This window comes from Aedes albopictus, chromosome 1 (genome assembly GCF_035046485.1).
Source record: "Aedes albopictus strain Foshan chromosome 1, AalbF5, whole genome shotgun sequence".
Taxonomy (NCBI): Eukaryota; Metazoa; Arthropoda; class Insecta; order Diptera; family Culicidae; genus Aedes; species Aedes albopictus.
In genome coordinates, this window is record NC_085136.1 from 302,465,933 (window position 1) to 302,483,712 (window position 17,780).

Genomic DNA, 17,780 nt, shown 5'->3' on the forward strand with positions numbered 1-17,780 from the left:
TGCAGGAGGAATCTTGAGAAAAATAAACTCCGGGAGGAATCCCTAAAGAAATCCCGGAAGGAATTTCAGGAAGGAATGGTGGAGCAATCATGGGAAGAATATCAGAAGGAATTTCCAATGGAATCCATGAAGGAAGACCCTGGTAGATTTCCTTGGAAAAATCCCTAAAAATCTGAGAGTTATCTCTGAAAGAATTTCAAAAGGAGACCTTTCGACTATTCTAGAGAAATCCCTGAAAGAATTCCGGAAGAAATCTCTGAAAGAAACCATAGAAGGAATCCCTGTAGAAATCCCAGAAGAAATCATTGAAGTAATCTTTGAAGAAATCCCTGAGAATACTCGGATGAATTTCAGGAGATATCCCGAAAGGAATCCCTGAATCTTTGAATACATTTCTGAAAAAATTTCTAAAGAACTCCCAAGAGGAATCCCTGAAAGGATCCTTGATGGATTAATTTAAAAGAATGTGAGGAGAAATGGCAACGGTAAACATGAATGCATTAGAAACTCTGGGAGAATCAATAAAGGAATCACGAAAGACATTTCTGAAGGAATTCCATACTTACAGGATTCAGGATTTCGACAATAAAAATCCCCAAATAAATTTTTGGAGGAATTACTGAAAGTATGCCAGAAAAAGTTCCAGGAGAAATCATTCAGTGAATCTCAGAAGAAAACCCGAATAAAAATTTTAAAAAATCCCGGGAAGAATCTTTGTAAGAATACTCGAATAAATATCGAGAGGAAACTTATGAAGAATAGTTGGGAAATTTCTTATGCAGTCTCGGAAACAATCCGTGAATGAATCCCTGATGTCAAGAAGGAATCCTAGGAAAATGCTGAAAGAAATTCATATGAGAATCTCGGGAGAAGTTATTTATGAAATCCCTGGATGTATCTCCGAAGAAATCTAGCGAGTAATCTCTGACGGAATCCCTGCAGGAATCCCCGACGGATACTCAGGAGATATTTCTAAAGTATTCCTAGGAGAAACCCCCAAAGGAGTGCCGGGAGGAATCCCTTTAGAAATCAGGAGAAATTTTTAAAGGAATCCCTGGAAGAATCCTTGATAGGATCCCCATACGAATCTTGAGAAGAGATCTCTAAAATATATCCGGTTAAAAAAAAACAAAATAAACAACGAAATCTCAAAAGGAATTCTGGTAGAAATCCCAGAAAGAATTCCCAGAAGAATCCCTGACAGAATCTCGGGTATTGGCCGTGAAAGAACTTTGAGGATTCCTTCAAAGTTCTTTCACGGCCAATACCCGAGATTCTGTCAGGGATTCCTCTGGGGATTCTTTCTGGGATTTCTACCAGAATACCTTTTGAGATTTCGTTGTTTATTTTGTTTTTTCTTAACCGGATATATTTTAGACATCTCTTTCCAAGATTCGTGTAGGGATCCTGTCATCGGAAGTAATCCTCAAAAGAATTCTGGGATAAACCAGTGAATAAATCCAGGAGAAACCAATGAAGAAATAATAGAAGTAATTATGAAGGAAATGCTGGGAAGAATGCTAGAAAGAATCCTTGAAAGAATCTCTAAAGGAAACCTGTGGGAAATCAAAGTAGGCATCCCGCAGAGAAAACCCAGAAAGAATCTTGAAGGATTCCTCAATGCAGTTTCGGAAATAATCTGTGAAAGAATCCCGGATGGAATCCTTAAAGCAATTCCGCAAGGATTAAATGAATGTACCTCAGGGGGAATTCCTAATGAAATGCCAAAAATATCCCTGAAGGAATTCCAAAAGAAATCAATGAAAGAATCGTGCGAAGAATTCGCAACGGAATTCCAGAAAAATCCTGGATAAATCCTTGTGAAGCGCAGGAGAAAACTTGGGAACGGCCAATGGAGGAATTCAGGAAATCATCCCGAAAGGAATTCCGGGGAAATTGGTTGAAGGAGTTCTTGGAAAAATGTTGAAATTACTCAGGTAACAATTTGATGCTGTACACACGTTTATGCAACTACTTTAAATCAGCCTTCATTTGAACAAAAGCTGAGCAAAAGAGGTACAATCCTTTTTTCAGCTCCTAAACATCTAATTATGGTGATTTTATTCAACCTTTAGCTGATTTAACGTTCTTTGAAAGGCTATTTTAAGGCTTAATATGCGCTTAATCAGTTATCAACTAAATATATCAATTGTGTAAAAATAAAAATAAAAATACTTTCGTGAGCCTATTTTTACCTGCTGCTTACATTCCCAGATTAGATGTTTCGGAATGTAAATTAATCTGTGGGAAAACATGGGAATCGAACTGGGACCTCCTGATTTATAGTCATTCACCTTAGCACCTACACCACACACAACTGTATGCGTACACCAACATGCAGAATTAATCATCTGTTGTTCAGCCTATAATCTAATAATTTTCGACAGTTGACTAAAGCATGTTTTCGTGAAGTTCACATCGCTTGTTCTGCCTTAATACAGGCTTAGATCAACTTATGTTCTTGACTATTCAGATACAACAAGTAATGCTCTTGTTTTCGAGGACAAGAGCATTACTTGTTGTATCTGAATAGTCAAGAACATAAGTTGATCTAAGCCTGTATTAAGGCAGAACAAGCGATGTGAACTTCACGAAAACATGCTTGAGTCAACTGTCGAAAATTATTAGATTATAGGCTGAACAACAGATGATTAATTCTGCATGTTGGTGTATTCTTCAAAGCTGGTTACACAAATGAAGAATATTCTATTCAACTAGATATTCAACCATCTAGGTATTACTGATCAAAGAGGTTAATTTGGAATACGACCAGTATATTGATAAATTGTCCCTCTGTTATTGACTATTTGCGGTCAACACGGATGTTAGGCGGAATTACTATTATAGTTTCCAACGTTTCGGCCCTTGGTTTGGGCCTTCCTCAGGGAGGTTATAGGCGTACCGCTAGCGTTTCGTCACCCTTTGTTGGGCTGTGGTTTATCGGAATGAGTTTGTGGTTTGTCGGATTTTGTCGGATTTTGTCAGATCATGTACGAAGTATGGATGTTCTGAACTAGTTCTACGAAGACAGTAGTGTCTATAGTGTCTAAGGGTTTATCCGTTTAACCAACTTGGTTTTATTTCACTCCAGTTATCAATTCAGTTCTTAATAACGCTGCATAACATGTCCACATGAAGTTGTCACAAGGCTTGTGAAGCATCTGTTTTCAACAGGATTGAGAGCTGTATTCATTATTCATAGCTAGATATTGCTCACAAAAACATTGCATAAAATCTGTCGGATGATTACTTCACCCTGAGTTGTTATGTGTGTATAGATAACAATAAAACTTCAAATTTCTTTTTTCCGAAGCCCATAATTCAGTACACGCAATCCAACCCAAATATTGTTCTAATGTTGGAGCCGATATTGCGCTTTCAGTGGTGTTAATTTACGAATTATTGTGATAGCGAAGCACTCTCGATTCATTTAACACAACGTGAGCTAACCGGATCGAGCTAAACCCTCTATGAAGTGATGTTTGATCAGTCAACAATCGCTGACCAAAACACAAATGAACAAAATTATTCCTCGGTTGGCACAGTTTGGGAGTTTCCATGCAAGTGGAATAGATAGGTGGCTCTGACAGATTTTTTCCCGTCACTATTTAGTTAAAAGCTTTTATTGAGCCTTCGAGTCGAGAAAAATGGTCTGTTACACCAATCCGTCCAACAACAACAAAAAAAAAACTCAAAACTGAACCTCATTCGCAGAAATGCTTTGCGAATCCGAATGCGAACATTGCTGGGTGGTGATCGTACAAATTGCCCATCATAACAGGCTGAGCTAGCTGTGATGTGCGGTATCGATGCCGCCGATCATGAAGTGCTGCTGATGGATGATCATCACCAGATGACACACATTCAAGTTGAACTGAGAGTGAGAGCGAAAAAAAATGATGTGTGATGCCAATCTCTCACGACAATTTGCACTTTTTGAAATGCAGAATCTACACTGTTGTGTAAATATTTAGGGTCACGTGTAAGAACTTTTGTTAAAGTGGTCACATAGCATAGGTGTTTTAATTGTAATTTGAGGTCATACGTATATTGATTCAGTTTTTATTAGTTAATTGTTTCAATGTATCTAATACTTTTTTTTTATTATTTTAAAGAAAACTTCATGTCAAGTATTTAAAGTTTTTTCACCAAATTCAGAGACATTAATTAAATCAGATTTTTTACATTCAAAATTTTGTTAGTATTCTGAAAAGTTCTCATGTAAACTTAACGTGAAAATTTTCAAAATTGTTGACTCCACCCAACACTTAACATGTTTGTTGCGAAGAACTTTTAAAAGACACTACGTCTTTAGCCAAATGCTGTACAGACTGAACGTAAATATATGCCTAACTTGTAAAAATGAAAATTCGCAAAACATAAATTCGGCATGCATATCATTGACCCTATACTTTTCCACTGAGGTATAGGTAGTTCATAAATGGGTACCCTTCGCCTATGCCCAAATTTTCGATTACCTAATTCGCTAGCTCTGCACTACTGATTGGACCCGATGTGAAGTTTAAACAAACTGGTGCTGCTCTTGACTCTGGCAGGCTGCGGTCAGTAGTACCGACCAACCGATGATCAGATGAATGGCCGGCGCGACGATGCGGTGGTTGTTGTTGAAAACCGCGGATAACAACAACAAAAAATTAAGATACCACAGGCTGAGCATTCGAAAGAGCAAACCGTTGCGTTGTTGGTGGTTGTGTTGGGGTTGGGGTTGGCGAAATGCACGAGGCTAGACCGAAGGGAGTCTATGGGGTGCCGGGGCTGGGAGCGAATCCAAGGTTGCACACGTTTCGCAGGTTGTCTTCATTTGATTTTCTAATTCGGTGTGCTTATTTTTAAAGTTTATTGGAACAGTGACCGGTTGCGACCAGCCAGGGGGTAGTTTAAGAAGTCATTATTTTCTTCTAGGCGATTTATTGAGAAATTGAATGCAACTTGCCCAAAAAGGAATAATGCACTCAAAGCATTTATGAAAACAGCAATTGCTGGCGCATCTCCGCTGAATCCACAGAAAACCTGCGAGGTTTCGATCTCAGCAATCACCCAATATTGAAACTACGAAAAGGTTGCAATCAATTTTATGGACCTAACCCCGCTTGCTAACAACTTTCGCACTGCCGACTAGTGTAATTGGCGGAAATCAGATCAAAGCAGTTTTAATAGATTGCTTCATTATTCACTTATGAGATATTTAGCTTATTCCAGAGGGTGTTGTAAAGGGCTTGGCAATAAAGTTGCGTATACGTAGCAATATTTCCTGTGATAATCGGCTAATTGGTTGAGCATGAGCGGACAATGCAATACCGTGAGAAATAGACTAACAACGGGAAGGATTCATTCAATAGGATCAGTGATGGGTGGATCCAATTGCATCATGGAATAACACCTACACTCTTAAAAAATTAGGAATTTACGCGTGACGTAAACCATCAACGTACGTAAACATTTCATGACTGAATGGCAAATTTGACTCAATTTTACATCCATCATGTAAGTTCGAGTTGGATGCACAAGATGTCAACAAACCTATCTGACCAGATAGGTAGAAACAGGTTTACAGTTATCATTAGTCTCACAACTCGGCGATACAGCCGAAAGGTACACTCAGCGAAGTAAACTACCAAAATTCATCAAAATACCTTATGAAATTTAGCCATAACTGTAAAGTATGGATGCCATAAGAATACCTTATGAAAATTGAACATGCTTATTATGACCTAATTACATAAGATAAACTTGAATCACAAAATGATGCAGACTGGAATCGATCCATGAACGTCGAGATCACTGAGCTCGTGCCCAACCCACGCGGCTATCGACGTTTGAGAATAACGCGTTGCTAAATGTGTATAAAAGCCAAACTGTGAGTCGATTCTGCGTCATAGACCGATCTTATGAAAATCGTTCTAGCCGTTATGAATTGTTTAAAGGCCATTTCATAAGTTAGACCTTATGATAATCTTAGGTTTATTTGCATGAATGTATAGTACGTGCCTCTCAATCAGCGGACCAGAGTTCGAATCCAGTACATTATTTTACTCAACTTTGTTTTATCTCTCGCTTCGGCTCTAGCGATTGCTAGCTCGACTTTATTTGTGATAGAAGACGTAAATTTGTGTCAAACGGACCGCTCCTTTTATGTGCATCCAAGTGAACTTAAATTTACATGATTTTTTATAAGAGTGTACAAAAACAGAGTACACTAGCGTGCGGTTTATTTTTCAAAAGTTGGTGGGAACTGGAATTCGTATACTCTTCTAGATTCAAATCAGATAAATAAAGAAACCGCCGTGTTTGCGCCAAAAATATTGATATTTAGAGGGGGCTCAAATGCGTCAAAGATATTCTTTCCAGTAATGGATTAAGGCTAAAAAAATTCACCTTTTGAGTTCCCTTTTTTCAATTCCGATTTTTCATGAATATCGTTTTTTTTTTTCAAAATCACGCAAAGTATGAGTTCTATTCAAAAATTTCTTTTGGGGTAAGTGTGCCCATCGTTGTGGTATTAAGGTAAATCAAGAGGTAAATTCATTTTAAAAACAATGATCGCACCATCTAATGAAGGGTTGCAAAACATTAGTTGGTAGTTTTCTATCCAAATTTGCTTGGAAAAATATAAAAACTATCGTTTCTCTCTGTTTACGATCATAAATCGCTTACCACAACATTAGGCACACTGTTCCTATTATGGAGGTAAAATTTAATTTTGGTTCCTATTGTTGCGGTATCCCATTGAAATCATATGGGATACCGCAACATTAGGAACACTACCGCAACAGTAGGAACACAGCAGCAAAAAATTTAAGGAAAATATTTTTTTTAATACGTTTTTGGGCCAATCTTAAGCACACAAATGGTGCAATCTCATAATTTAAGCATAATACATCTATTAAAAATGCCTTTTGGTACATTTCAGTCGAAAAAGTGCTCAATTGCCACTACCGCAACATTAGGTACTATCACAACGAAGGGAACAATTACCCTATATTATATTCGTTTTATTTAAAATTTATCCTTTACATCTGACAACTTTTCAAGTAATTCATCAATTTCAAATATTTTAGCACACTTTTGCATATATTTTTGTTGCTAAAAATTGTTGTTAAAATTTGTACTGATTTAAACAGTTTTAAAATGAATAGTTCATTCTTATGTTATTTTTCATCGAAAACGTCCTTAACATGTCTAAAAACTTATTTTTTCATGTAAAATTAAAGTTTAGGAAGATTTTCTGGTAGTATTTACTCAAAATCAGATACTTCCCAAGTAACCACGAAGCCGTATATAAGTGCATCAATTTTGCCCTATATTTATATTTAAAATTGTGAATATAATGCTGCATTGCTTTAAACCCCTCATTGAAGCAATATTAAAGTCGAAAAGGGCCCCACTAAAATCAAATAAGTGCCACATATTGCAGCACGCTGACAGCCATTGCTAAAGTAACATAAATGCATGTGCTGTATATTTGCATTTGCACATGCTTAATACGTGCAACACGAAAAACCAAAACAAAAATCTATTTTTAGCAGCGTTTCGTTATCGACGGTACTGATGCCCCCCACACATGACTGTTTTAACCATTATTTTTTGTCGCCGGGTCGGGAGTCGAACCAGAAGTGTTGAAGACCGCTAGATGAGTTCCATCGCGCTGGTGCCTTGGACCGTTTCTGCTGCAGTGATAACAACAGATTTTTCATTAACTAAAAGGAAACTGATCTTCTGTCTCAATCATTGCAGTAGAAGGCAAAACGACTATGTCATATGTAATAGAATACAGTAATTCATTACATTCTGATAAATAAATAATGCATTTTAGAAGATATTAAATCAATATAAGAAAACTAAAACGTCGATTAAAACACCCTTCGCACACTGCTTATATGCTAATTGTGATTTCCATCATTATTGGGATATGATAGCAGCCTACAGAAAAGAGAAAAGGTCATCTCTAAAAAGGTTTTGCTGTCGTCGATCGATGGCTCAAATGGGGATTAAGTTGGTCGGGAGTCGAACCAGAAATGTTGAATACTGATGGAGCTGACCGTAAAGTTGTTCAATCTTCTTGTTTTGATTTGTTTACCATTAGAGTCAAGCATTTATAATTGTATTGTTAGAGCAAACTTTGCTAGTTTGTACATTGCATTTATTCAGTTTTTGCAGTGTTGAATTATTGAATTATCTTATATCACCTTTTAATGAACCCTTATGTAAAGAAAGATGCAATGCATCATTACATTGATAATGCCAATCTAAAGGATTACTGCATGACAAGTGTGGAATTACTGCATTTCGCATTGCAAATGTTGATATTCAGTCTAATTCGTGCAATGATATAATGCTTGTGGTTACTTGGGTTAACATCATATTCAGGGTTTGAAACACATGAAAGATTTTTTTCCTTGCATTTTGAACATGAAAATATTTTGTAATTCTTTTGAATTACTCCAGAAATTGATTTCTTTTTTTTTTTTTCATTTTTTAAGCCCGAAACGATGCATATAAAGAATCAAAATTCAACCGTAATGATTTTTTTATTCCAAAAAAAATATGGATATTTGCGATTTTTGATATTTATCTCTGTTGCAACAAATAAAGGTATAGTTTATTCACTACATTTTCGGGCACAAAAATATCTGTGAAAGTACCCTAAAAGAATTGATAATTTGCGTCTACCACGCCGAGAACCTGCGATCGCAATTTTGAAAATCTCAAATGATGCTGAAAATGGATTTCTATTGGAAGTTTGTTAAGATTGCCCTTCTAGAATTTTAAGTTGTCGCGTTTTTTTTTTTGTATCAAATGTATTAGGTAAAAGCATTGCAAAGGATATTAAAAAGTTGATCCATAGCCAGCCTGTTAAATCACTGCAGAAGATCAACGAATCGGCCAAGGCGAAGCTGCAAGCAGTAACAGAAATCATCGGATATCTGAGCAAATAATCAGATGGAACGGAGAACACTGGCGCTTTGGTGTTCGAAATTCCCTTCACTTAACCACCACCGCGGGCGGCAGACGATACGTTTGCCTGGGACAAAGTCGGCCTATGCTGTGGGCCTATGTTACGAGAAAACGGAGCATAGTTAATTCCTTGACAAAGGCACAATAAATGGGACCGAAACGTCGGATGATAACTTAAGAGTCCGTTTTTGAGTTATTCCTCCCAAGACTGAAAGCCATAAACTCCAAACATAACATTTTGGAGGATATCAAAACTATAAGCAGAACAACAATAAGTAATAAAACCTTCAATTTCTTTAAATAACAAATTCTTAAGGGATTTTTTTCTCAAGAATTTAATGAGACATTATTCCAAAAATTCAGATATTTTTCTAAGAATTTATCCAGAACTTCATAAATTGCCCAAGAGATTTCTGCCAAGGCTCATAGTGGAAGCTTTCCTTAGATTTTCTAAACAAAAACTTACGCATTTTCGGCAGTTTTGTTTTCTTCGTCATGGGGCGTTTTTTTAAATCCTGTTGAGCTCAAAGTTGGCGTCAAATCTTTCCCAAGCAAGCTGAATTATACGACCAAGTTCCGGAAATTTGACCTACAAAAACGCACCATGACGAAGAGAACAAGCCTGTCCAGTCCATAATACCCAAAATCGCTCTAATTCGTTTATGAGTGTAATTTTAGAAAACTCTCCAGGGATTCATTAAAAAATGCCAAAACTTATTCTTTTGGAAAATCTTTCACGGATTTCTTGAGAAGTTTCTTCAGTGATTCCTTAAAAATACATCCACGAATTCTTAAAAAAAAAAACTCTTCAATTAATTCGTTAAGAAATTCCTCTTGGATTTTATTTTAGAAAATCTGCCTAGGATTCTGTTTACTCGAAAGCTTCCTTTTAAATTTCTTCCGGAGATTCCTTAAGAACAATCTCTCTTTTTTCATGGAATTTTCAAGAGATTCCTTGGAAAGTTCCTATATGGAATTCTTCGGAAATTTTTCGAAGAACTCCTTAAGAAATTCTTTTTTTTTCAAAAATTTCTCCAGTATTCCCTTCTGAAATAAGAGATTGCTCCTGAAACTTCTCCATGTATTCACCTAGAAAACATTCCATGGACCTCCTCAAAAATTCCTCCATGTTTTATTTCAAAAATTCTTCCAGGAATTCTATCTGAAAACCGTCCACGAGGTTCTTCAGAAATTCCTGCTGTGATTTCTCCGGAAAATCAGAAATTTCGAATTCCTTTAGAGATTCATCTAAAGGTTTCTTCATAAATTCTTCCAGGGATCACTTAAGAAAATCTACAAGAATTGCTTCTGAAACACCTCTAAAAACTTCCCCAATGATTCCTTTAGAAAATCATCCAAAATGGCAGCCCAATGTTTGTGCCGTAAAACTTATAAAACGATCCTTGGAAAAATGCCAAGTGATCTACTGATAACTTTTCAATATTCCATAGAAGCATACCAGAAAACCGTTAGGTCGAGCCAATTGGATCTATGAAACATTGTCTAATTCTTCCTCCTTTTCGTAAAATTTAGCAATAAACATATCCTTAATTCCATAAACAACTCCTTGAAATGGTTTAAACAATCTCTAAAATGATACATAAAAAATAGGAAGCGAAAAAAAATATCCATAGAAAATTGGTAAACGATCCATAGAAAATATAAAAACGGGATAAAAATAAGAAAAATGATCCATAAGAAAAAGGAGAGCGATCCATATAACATGGAAAATTATCCAAAACGTTTTGGAAACGATCCATACAATTTCAGAAATGATTCATAAAATTTAGGGAATGATTCATAAACCAACAACAATAAACAGTTTAAATTTTATCCAAAAGTCGTCTATGGATTTATTGGATCCATATTTTTATGGATCATTTCCCCAATTTTATGGAACATTTCCAAAAAAATATGGATCGTCTCCGAAATGTTATGGATCATTTCTTATATTTTATGGATCGTTTTCCAATTTTGTATGGATCATTTTCTATATTTCAGAAATTGTTTTCATATATTCTATGAATCAGTTTTCTGTTTTGTTTGGATCATTTTCTATTTTTTTACCAATATATTCCTTTTACTTATGGATCATTCGATGGATCGTTTCACCCGTTTCATGACGCGTTTCATGGAATTGTGGAATATTTTATTGCAAAATTTTTACGAAAGCAGAGAGTATTCGACAATCTTTCATGGATGCAATTGACTGCTTTATAGTTTTCTAATATGCTTTTAAGGAATATTGAAAAGTTTCATGGATCATTCGTGGCTTTTTATAGGCAAAAAAATATTTTCCCCATCCAAAATTGCCGGATTTGTTTAGAAATTTCATCAAGATTTAATTCAGAAATTAATCGTGGTAATCTTTCACAAAATCTTCCAAGGATTCTTTCTATGCAGTATTCAGAAATTCATCGTGGGGTCCTTGAATAAATTCCTGCCTCTCAAATTTCTCCAAGGATGCCTTAAGAAAATCTTCAATGAATTCCTTCAGATTCCTGCAGGGATTTGTTCATCTTCTAATAACTCGTTAAGAAAACCTTCCAGAGTTTCCTTCACATATTTCTCCAGGAGGTTATCCAGAAATTTAAACAGGTATTCTATCACGAAATTTTCCAAGAGCTTCTTAGGGAACTTTACAGGGATTCCATCTAGAAATGCATTGGACATTTACGAAGGAGTGTTTCTACTGGAATTCCTCTAGAGATTCTTGCGTGTTTGCTTTCAGTGGTTCAATCACGAATTCCTTCAGAAACCCATAAATTTTTAGGAATTTTCACAGATGTTTATTCATTTGTTTTCTGGAAATTCCTCTGGGGATTCCTTAAGGGAAATTTCTAGGAATATTTCGAAAAAAATTCTTAAAAGAATATTTAAAAAATTCCAGTCAATAACTTAGGAGGTTCTTCGTCCATACATATCTTAAGGCTGTGAACTGATTCACTTGTTCGTTTAACTTTTAATTAAAATTTGACACTTCGGTAGTTATTTCGAGTCTGATTAAATTCAACCCTACTCCTGACCAGGGTTAGTTCTGACAGTTCGATAGTTATTTTTTGCTCGCAATGATTTGGCTGCGTGCTGTATTTTGCTCCAAGTAACTACTCGTATGTTATTTTTAAATGGGCTGCCATCGTAGTTATTTTTAAATAACTATCGGAGTGTCAAATTTTAACTAAACCTTAAACGAGCAAGTGAAGTGGTTCACAGCCTAAAAAAACTTCTTTGGTTTTTTTTCTATCAGGAATTTTCCTTAGAAACCACCGACGTATTTTGGAAACACTCTTTTACGCATATATTTTGAACATTTAATGCAAAATCAAATGGTAATGACTAAATTCTACACGCGTAACAATCTGTCCAACATGCGTGAAGTACATCAGATAAACCCATTGCAAGCCGGGCTCAAATTGAATCATCCGGATAATCGAGCCAATTGTTTTTTTTTTATTTTATTATTTTTTATTTCGAGTCAGGGCAACTTTTCTGATTTTCCTACTGGAGAACATTCCAGAAATTCCATCCAGGGATTCTTTCAGGAACAGCATCTGCTGATTGCAGAAGATATGCCATTTGGAAACTTCTCCTGGAATTTCTTTTGGGATACCTCCTGGAACTTCTGGAATTATTCCAAGACTTTTATCTGCCAATTTTTCCAGAAATGCCAGATTGCTTCGGGAATTCCTGCTGGGAATTTTTCCTGAAACATCATTTGGGAATTCCTTGAGATAATCCTCTGTGGATTCGTCAAAGAAGTTCCTTCTGGGGATGTCTTTAGTCCTTTAGAAGCTCCTTTGAAGATTCCTACAAGATAAATACAAGAGTTTAATTTGAGATTCAGGAATTCAAGATATTTCTCCAGGAACTTAAGAAGGATTCCAACAAGTAGCTCTTGATGGAATCCCCAAAGAAAATTCTGGAGGATCTTTATAGAATGCTCTAGCATGATTTCGGAATGGAACTCATGGAGGATTTAGAAAGGATTTTTGGAGAATTTTAGAAATAACATTTTGAAGATTTCTAGAAGGAACGCCAGGAGGGCTCCCAGATCAAACTTTAAGAAGAAATGTAGAAGAAACTTGTGAAAGATTTTCAGGAGATATATCTGGAGGATTTCTAGAAAAAAAAAACTGTTAGAAACTTAAAAGCTTGGAGTTAGAGTTCAAATCCAGAATGAGGTTCGTAATCGATTCTAATTGCTGGTGGAATTCCTGCACCCCAGTAGAAGCTCTAGGAGGAAAAGAGACATCTTCTAGAAGGAACTAATGGCGAAATTTCAAAGGTGAGGAACTCTTTCCTCTTTTTCATCGCATCCCAAGAGATAACCAAGCGATATGCTACGAGATAGCCTAGAGGAATCTCAGAAACTTTCTTGGATAGACCTAAGTAGTCTTCTAGAGGGACTCTAAAAAGCACACAAAAGTTTCTTATCATATCCGAAATGTGCTTGAACCCGATGCACACTGTTTCTACAGTATGCGGCAGGAAAAAAAATGCAAAAGTGTTTTTCAACTTCAAACCCCGGTTTCGTCCATTTGACATTAACTAATCTATGTTTCAACGTTCCATGATCTATAATAGGCTAGTGTTCTGGAAAGTTAATTAAAAATTTTCCTATTTTGGTCACTAACCTGTACAGGGCGGCGCCTGAATACAATCAGAATTTTCAAACCGCAGACAAGTACACAGGTCGCTAAATTTCGTATCTGATAAAACAAAATTTTGAAATGTCTCTACAATATCATCAAATATATGTACTTATTTCATCTAGTATGTGAAACTACATGGCTCTGGATCAGTGTGGTCTGGTTGTTCATCGAATTTAAGTTAATTTTGTTACTGTTATAGTCATTTTGTTTAATGACCATTGGGCGCGCAGTTTATTGATACCCGCTTATTAGGCTTACATTATCACATGTTAAACATCAAATATGTTCATTTTTATTTTTCAGTGCTAGAATATAGACATTGACTGATACACTGACATGAAAAAATAGTCATATGTATCCCATATTTAGCGTGTAATAGTACCTTGAACTTTTCGCATTTTTTTCTGCCGCACCCTGTAAAGGCCCAATTTTTGTGATCATAATCATTTTCGTCATGGAAAGTTGATTTTAGTTTTTCAATACAGACTATGGTTTGTTTCCTCTTAATAAGAAATTAAAATCAAAAATAAGGAAATGGATCATGTTTTGCTTTAAGCTGAAAACCCCTTGAGAAATATTAATAAGCATTACGTTTTCTTTTGTAACGTTTTGACGTTTTTTATCTTTTTAAGTAAAATAAAGTTTGAATTCAATTGGATAAATTTGGATAAATCTGTTTTTTTATATATATTTTAGATTTATTATTTAAAGTTCGTTTCTTAAATTTATTACTATTTTAGTTAATTTGTAGCTTTTGACGTTTTTATCTTTTCAAGTAAAATCTTATTTGAATTGGATTCGTTGAATTGGACTTTGGATTTGAACCGTTTCATCTAGTAGAGATTATCCGTTTCATGTAAGGTTTGTGTCTAGGCTAAGCTAATGACGATTCATGTTACGTATCTTATAGGGTTTTTTCGATGGCGCAAAATAGATTTGCAGCCATGTGCGAGTTGAATTTGGCGCACTTGTAAATAATTGTTTGTACATTCAATAGACGACTGCTTCAATAGCAGGAAATTTACTTGACTAGAGAAATTGACTTGACTCCATCACTTTATAGTTAAGTCGGCTGGAGAGCAGAAGTGAGCTTCGGCGACCTTCTCCCAGTTTGTAGTTTTTTAAGGTGTGTAGTGATTATTAGAGTTATAGCTTAGTAAATCAGTGTAGTTTGAAGTGAATTTGAATTTATTTGTCCTTGTTTTTCGTTTTGTAGTTATTTAAATTGTGGATTTAGTCGCCAGGGGCAGACACTCTGTTCCCAAAGCATTTGTTTGTTTTTCAAAAGGTAATTATTGAAAGTGAATTCGTTTTTAGTGTATATTGTTTTAATTTGTGTTCCCTCTTTGGACCTCAGCGTCCAAAGACGCTTTTTATTTTGGGCTTCAAGCCATTTCCGCTGCTCCTCGCCCGCCAAAACTGGCAGCCAAACAGAGCAGGGATCACGTCCGGCCTACCCGCGTGCGGTTTAAGTACGAACGGGCAGAGTACCGGACTGCCGACACTCCCCCTCCGCAGATTTCTAGTGAAATATATAGTGCAATTGCTGGGGTAGATTTTGCGAAAGCTCCAATTGGAAATCGTCCGGACGAATGCTTAGCCGTTTTTTTTTTCAAAAACATATTTGCAAAACTTTTCAAATTCTCTCAAGATCTGCTAGAACTCTCCCACCAGTTTATTCTGTAAGTTCCCCAATAGTTTTGTCAGGAGTTCACGATAAATGTCACCATTAATTCAGGAAGAAAATATCTCCAGAACTGAACCATAATTTTTACTCTTCAAAATAATCCTCCTGAAATGATTGCTCCAGTACCTCTAAAAATGACTCAATAGTTCAAATATTCAATTCTTTGTGGAAAATGCCGCAGAAAAATCTTCAAAATCCCTACAATTCTAGAAGAACATCGTGAAAAATATTCTAAAAATCTTCAACGAAACAAACACGAATCTACAGCAGAAACCTTCATACTATCCATTCTACACAGTTTTGGAGATCTTCATGAATCGAGTCGAAAATTTCCTCCTAAATTTTGAAAAGGACGGGCCAGGGATTGAACCCATGACCTTCTGCATACGAATCAGAAGCGGTAGCCACTAGACCACCAAGCCCGTTCAAGTCGAAAATTTCCTCCTAAATTTGTGGTAAAATATCTTGTACAGTTGCACAAGACAGATAAATTCAAATGTCTGAAGCGACAGTCGAGTCAAGGACGAGACACTGAAAACAACATAGCATTTGAGGTGACACATATCTGTCAAAGTTTGTTAAAGTTCCAGCCAATAATTAGTTAAAGCTATTTTAGGTTTCCTTTGTCATTACTTAAATTTCATGATGGTCCTTCAATGAATTCTTAAAACAAAACAAAAAAAGTGAGAGAATCTAATTAAATTTTGGGAAATAACTCTGAAAGTAAATAAACCGTGATATTGAACATTTCTGAGTTTGTTTCCCTAGAAAAAAAAAAACAAAGGACTGAATGAATATTTTTGAGAGAAGCATTTAAAAGCCTTTCGAAAATTTTAGACAACATTTAATGACAGTAAATTCAATCATTATAGTTATTATTTTATATTCTATTTGTTTCTGGCATGCTTCCAACTGTTTTTTTTTTCGAGACTAAAAGTTTTCTGAGGTCATTGCAACCCGAGGCGACCTTGCCGTTTCCATTCAAATATTTTTCCTAATCTCTATCGACATGCGTAATGTTCTAATTGCTCCCGGCTATCCAGATAGCCACATTTAATACATTCGCCGAATCGCAAAAAAAAACAGAATTGTAACAGTGCACCATTCACATTCGTCATTCCATTCAGCGCCACAAGATCAATCGTCAGCAATTTCGCTATGCACATACGAGTAGGTACATCGAAAACAATTTCATCATCAACCGCCGCGCCGTCCGTCGTCGTCATCCGAACCGAAGGTGCGCGCCCGCCAACCAATGAAACTCGTTTTTTTTTCGCCGATGATGGCCAAAAATTATCCACCAAAGCCGAATTCGAACGATGTTGTAATCCATGGCACACAGCATCAGTAAGGCATTCACAGATGGACACAGTATAGGTATGTGAGAGAGAGGTTGGACTCACCTTTCTGTTAAAATTGTACGAAACCAGCAAAAACTGCTGCCACTCTTACGGCGACGATTCCAGGACGCCTTGCTGGGCGGCGGGTGGGAGGGAACTGCTCCAATGTAGATCACACAGCACCACGATCAGACTAATATGTCGCTCGTTTTTGGCACTTTTTTCAAAAAACAAAAACTGGAACAGGTTTTTTTTAATACTCCTAGGCAGACACTTTTACCACGAGCTCGACGTAATCCAAGTAGACCGTGTGTGTGGCGATGTGTTCTTGCCAACGATTTTTCCGTTCGAACAAAGCAATCACTGACGACTGGGCAGCTATATGCAAAAACCGTTTCGCGCTGCAGTGTGATCCACCTTAAAACTTCCTTTTCCGAATTGTACACTATTGATGCATTGAAGGAAAACGACTTTGACTCCCTGGTTTGTTCTTTGAGTAGAGATGTTCAGGCGCGGAATCACTTTCAGGAAAATCCTTTGTTTGTTCAAACAGGACACACTTGCGACAGTAGAGAGCACTTTCAATTTTCACAATCACTGGATGATTTTTCTGCGGAAATTTAAAACTCTTCCGAAGACGATTTTTTTACACAACAAACAGTTTTTCGGCGTTACTCCTTTTACTGTACCCAAAATCCTGGCGCTTTCGGAAAGGGGAGAGACACCACTAATTAAACTTTGAGCTCAATAAATTGTACACGTATAATAGATAGAAGGGGCACTTTTACTACTGCAGCTTCCTTTTGCTTTCGAGAGAAGGTCCTAGTAGGCCACTACAACTAGTAGATACACGAGAAACGGCTTGGCCGAGCGATAAACGAGAAGTGAATTTGGGCCCGTTGTCGCATGGTAGTTTTATATCGGCTGCATGGGGGGCGCCGCCGCCACCGTGCGTTGTCGTCGGTGGGTGTCGCGTTGCGAGCTTGGGGTTCTCGGCGACGGTGACGACGATGATGTGCGACGAGACACTCGAGATGATCGATGCTACACGTATTGCCGGTGTGACGGCGACATGGCTGGGTGGCATTCCGGTGTGACAAACGACAGCGATGAGACATTTTCCTA

At 36.7% G+C, this 17,780-nt stretch overlaps 1 protein-coding gene across 1 annotated transcript in view; it reads right to left on the bottom strand.

Annotated features, from left to right (window-relative positions):
* The window catches only part of LOC115267366 (elongation of very long chain fatty acids protein 7), a 163,988-nt gene extending 146,457 nt beyond the window's left edge, over nt 1-17,531 (bottom strand). Inside the window, exon 1 of the mRNA XM_029874350.2 lies at nt 16,719-17,531. The gene's annotated coding sequence lies outside the window, so the exon portion shown is untranslated. The remainder of the gene's footprint in view (nt 1-16,718) is intronic.
* Nucleotides 17,532-17,780: the final 249 nt, after the last annotated feature.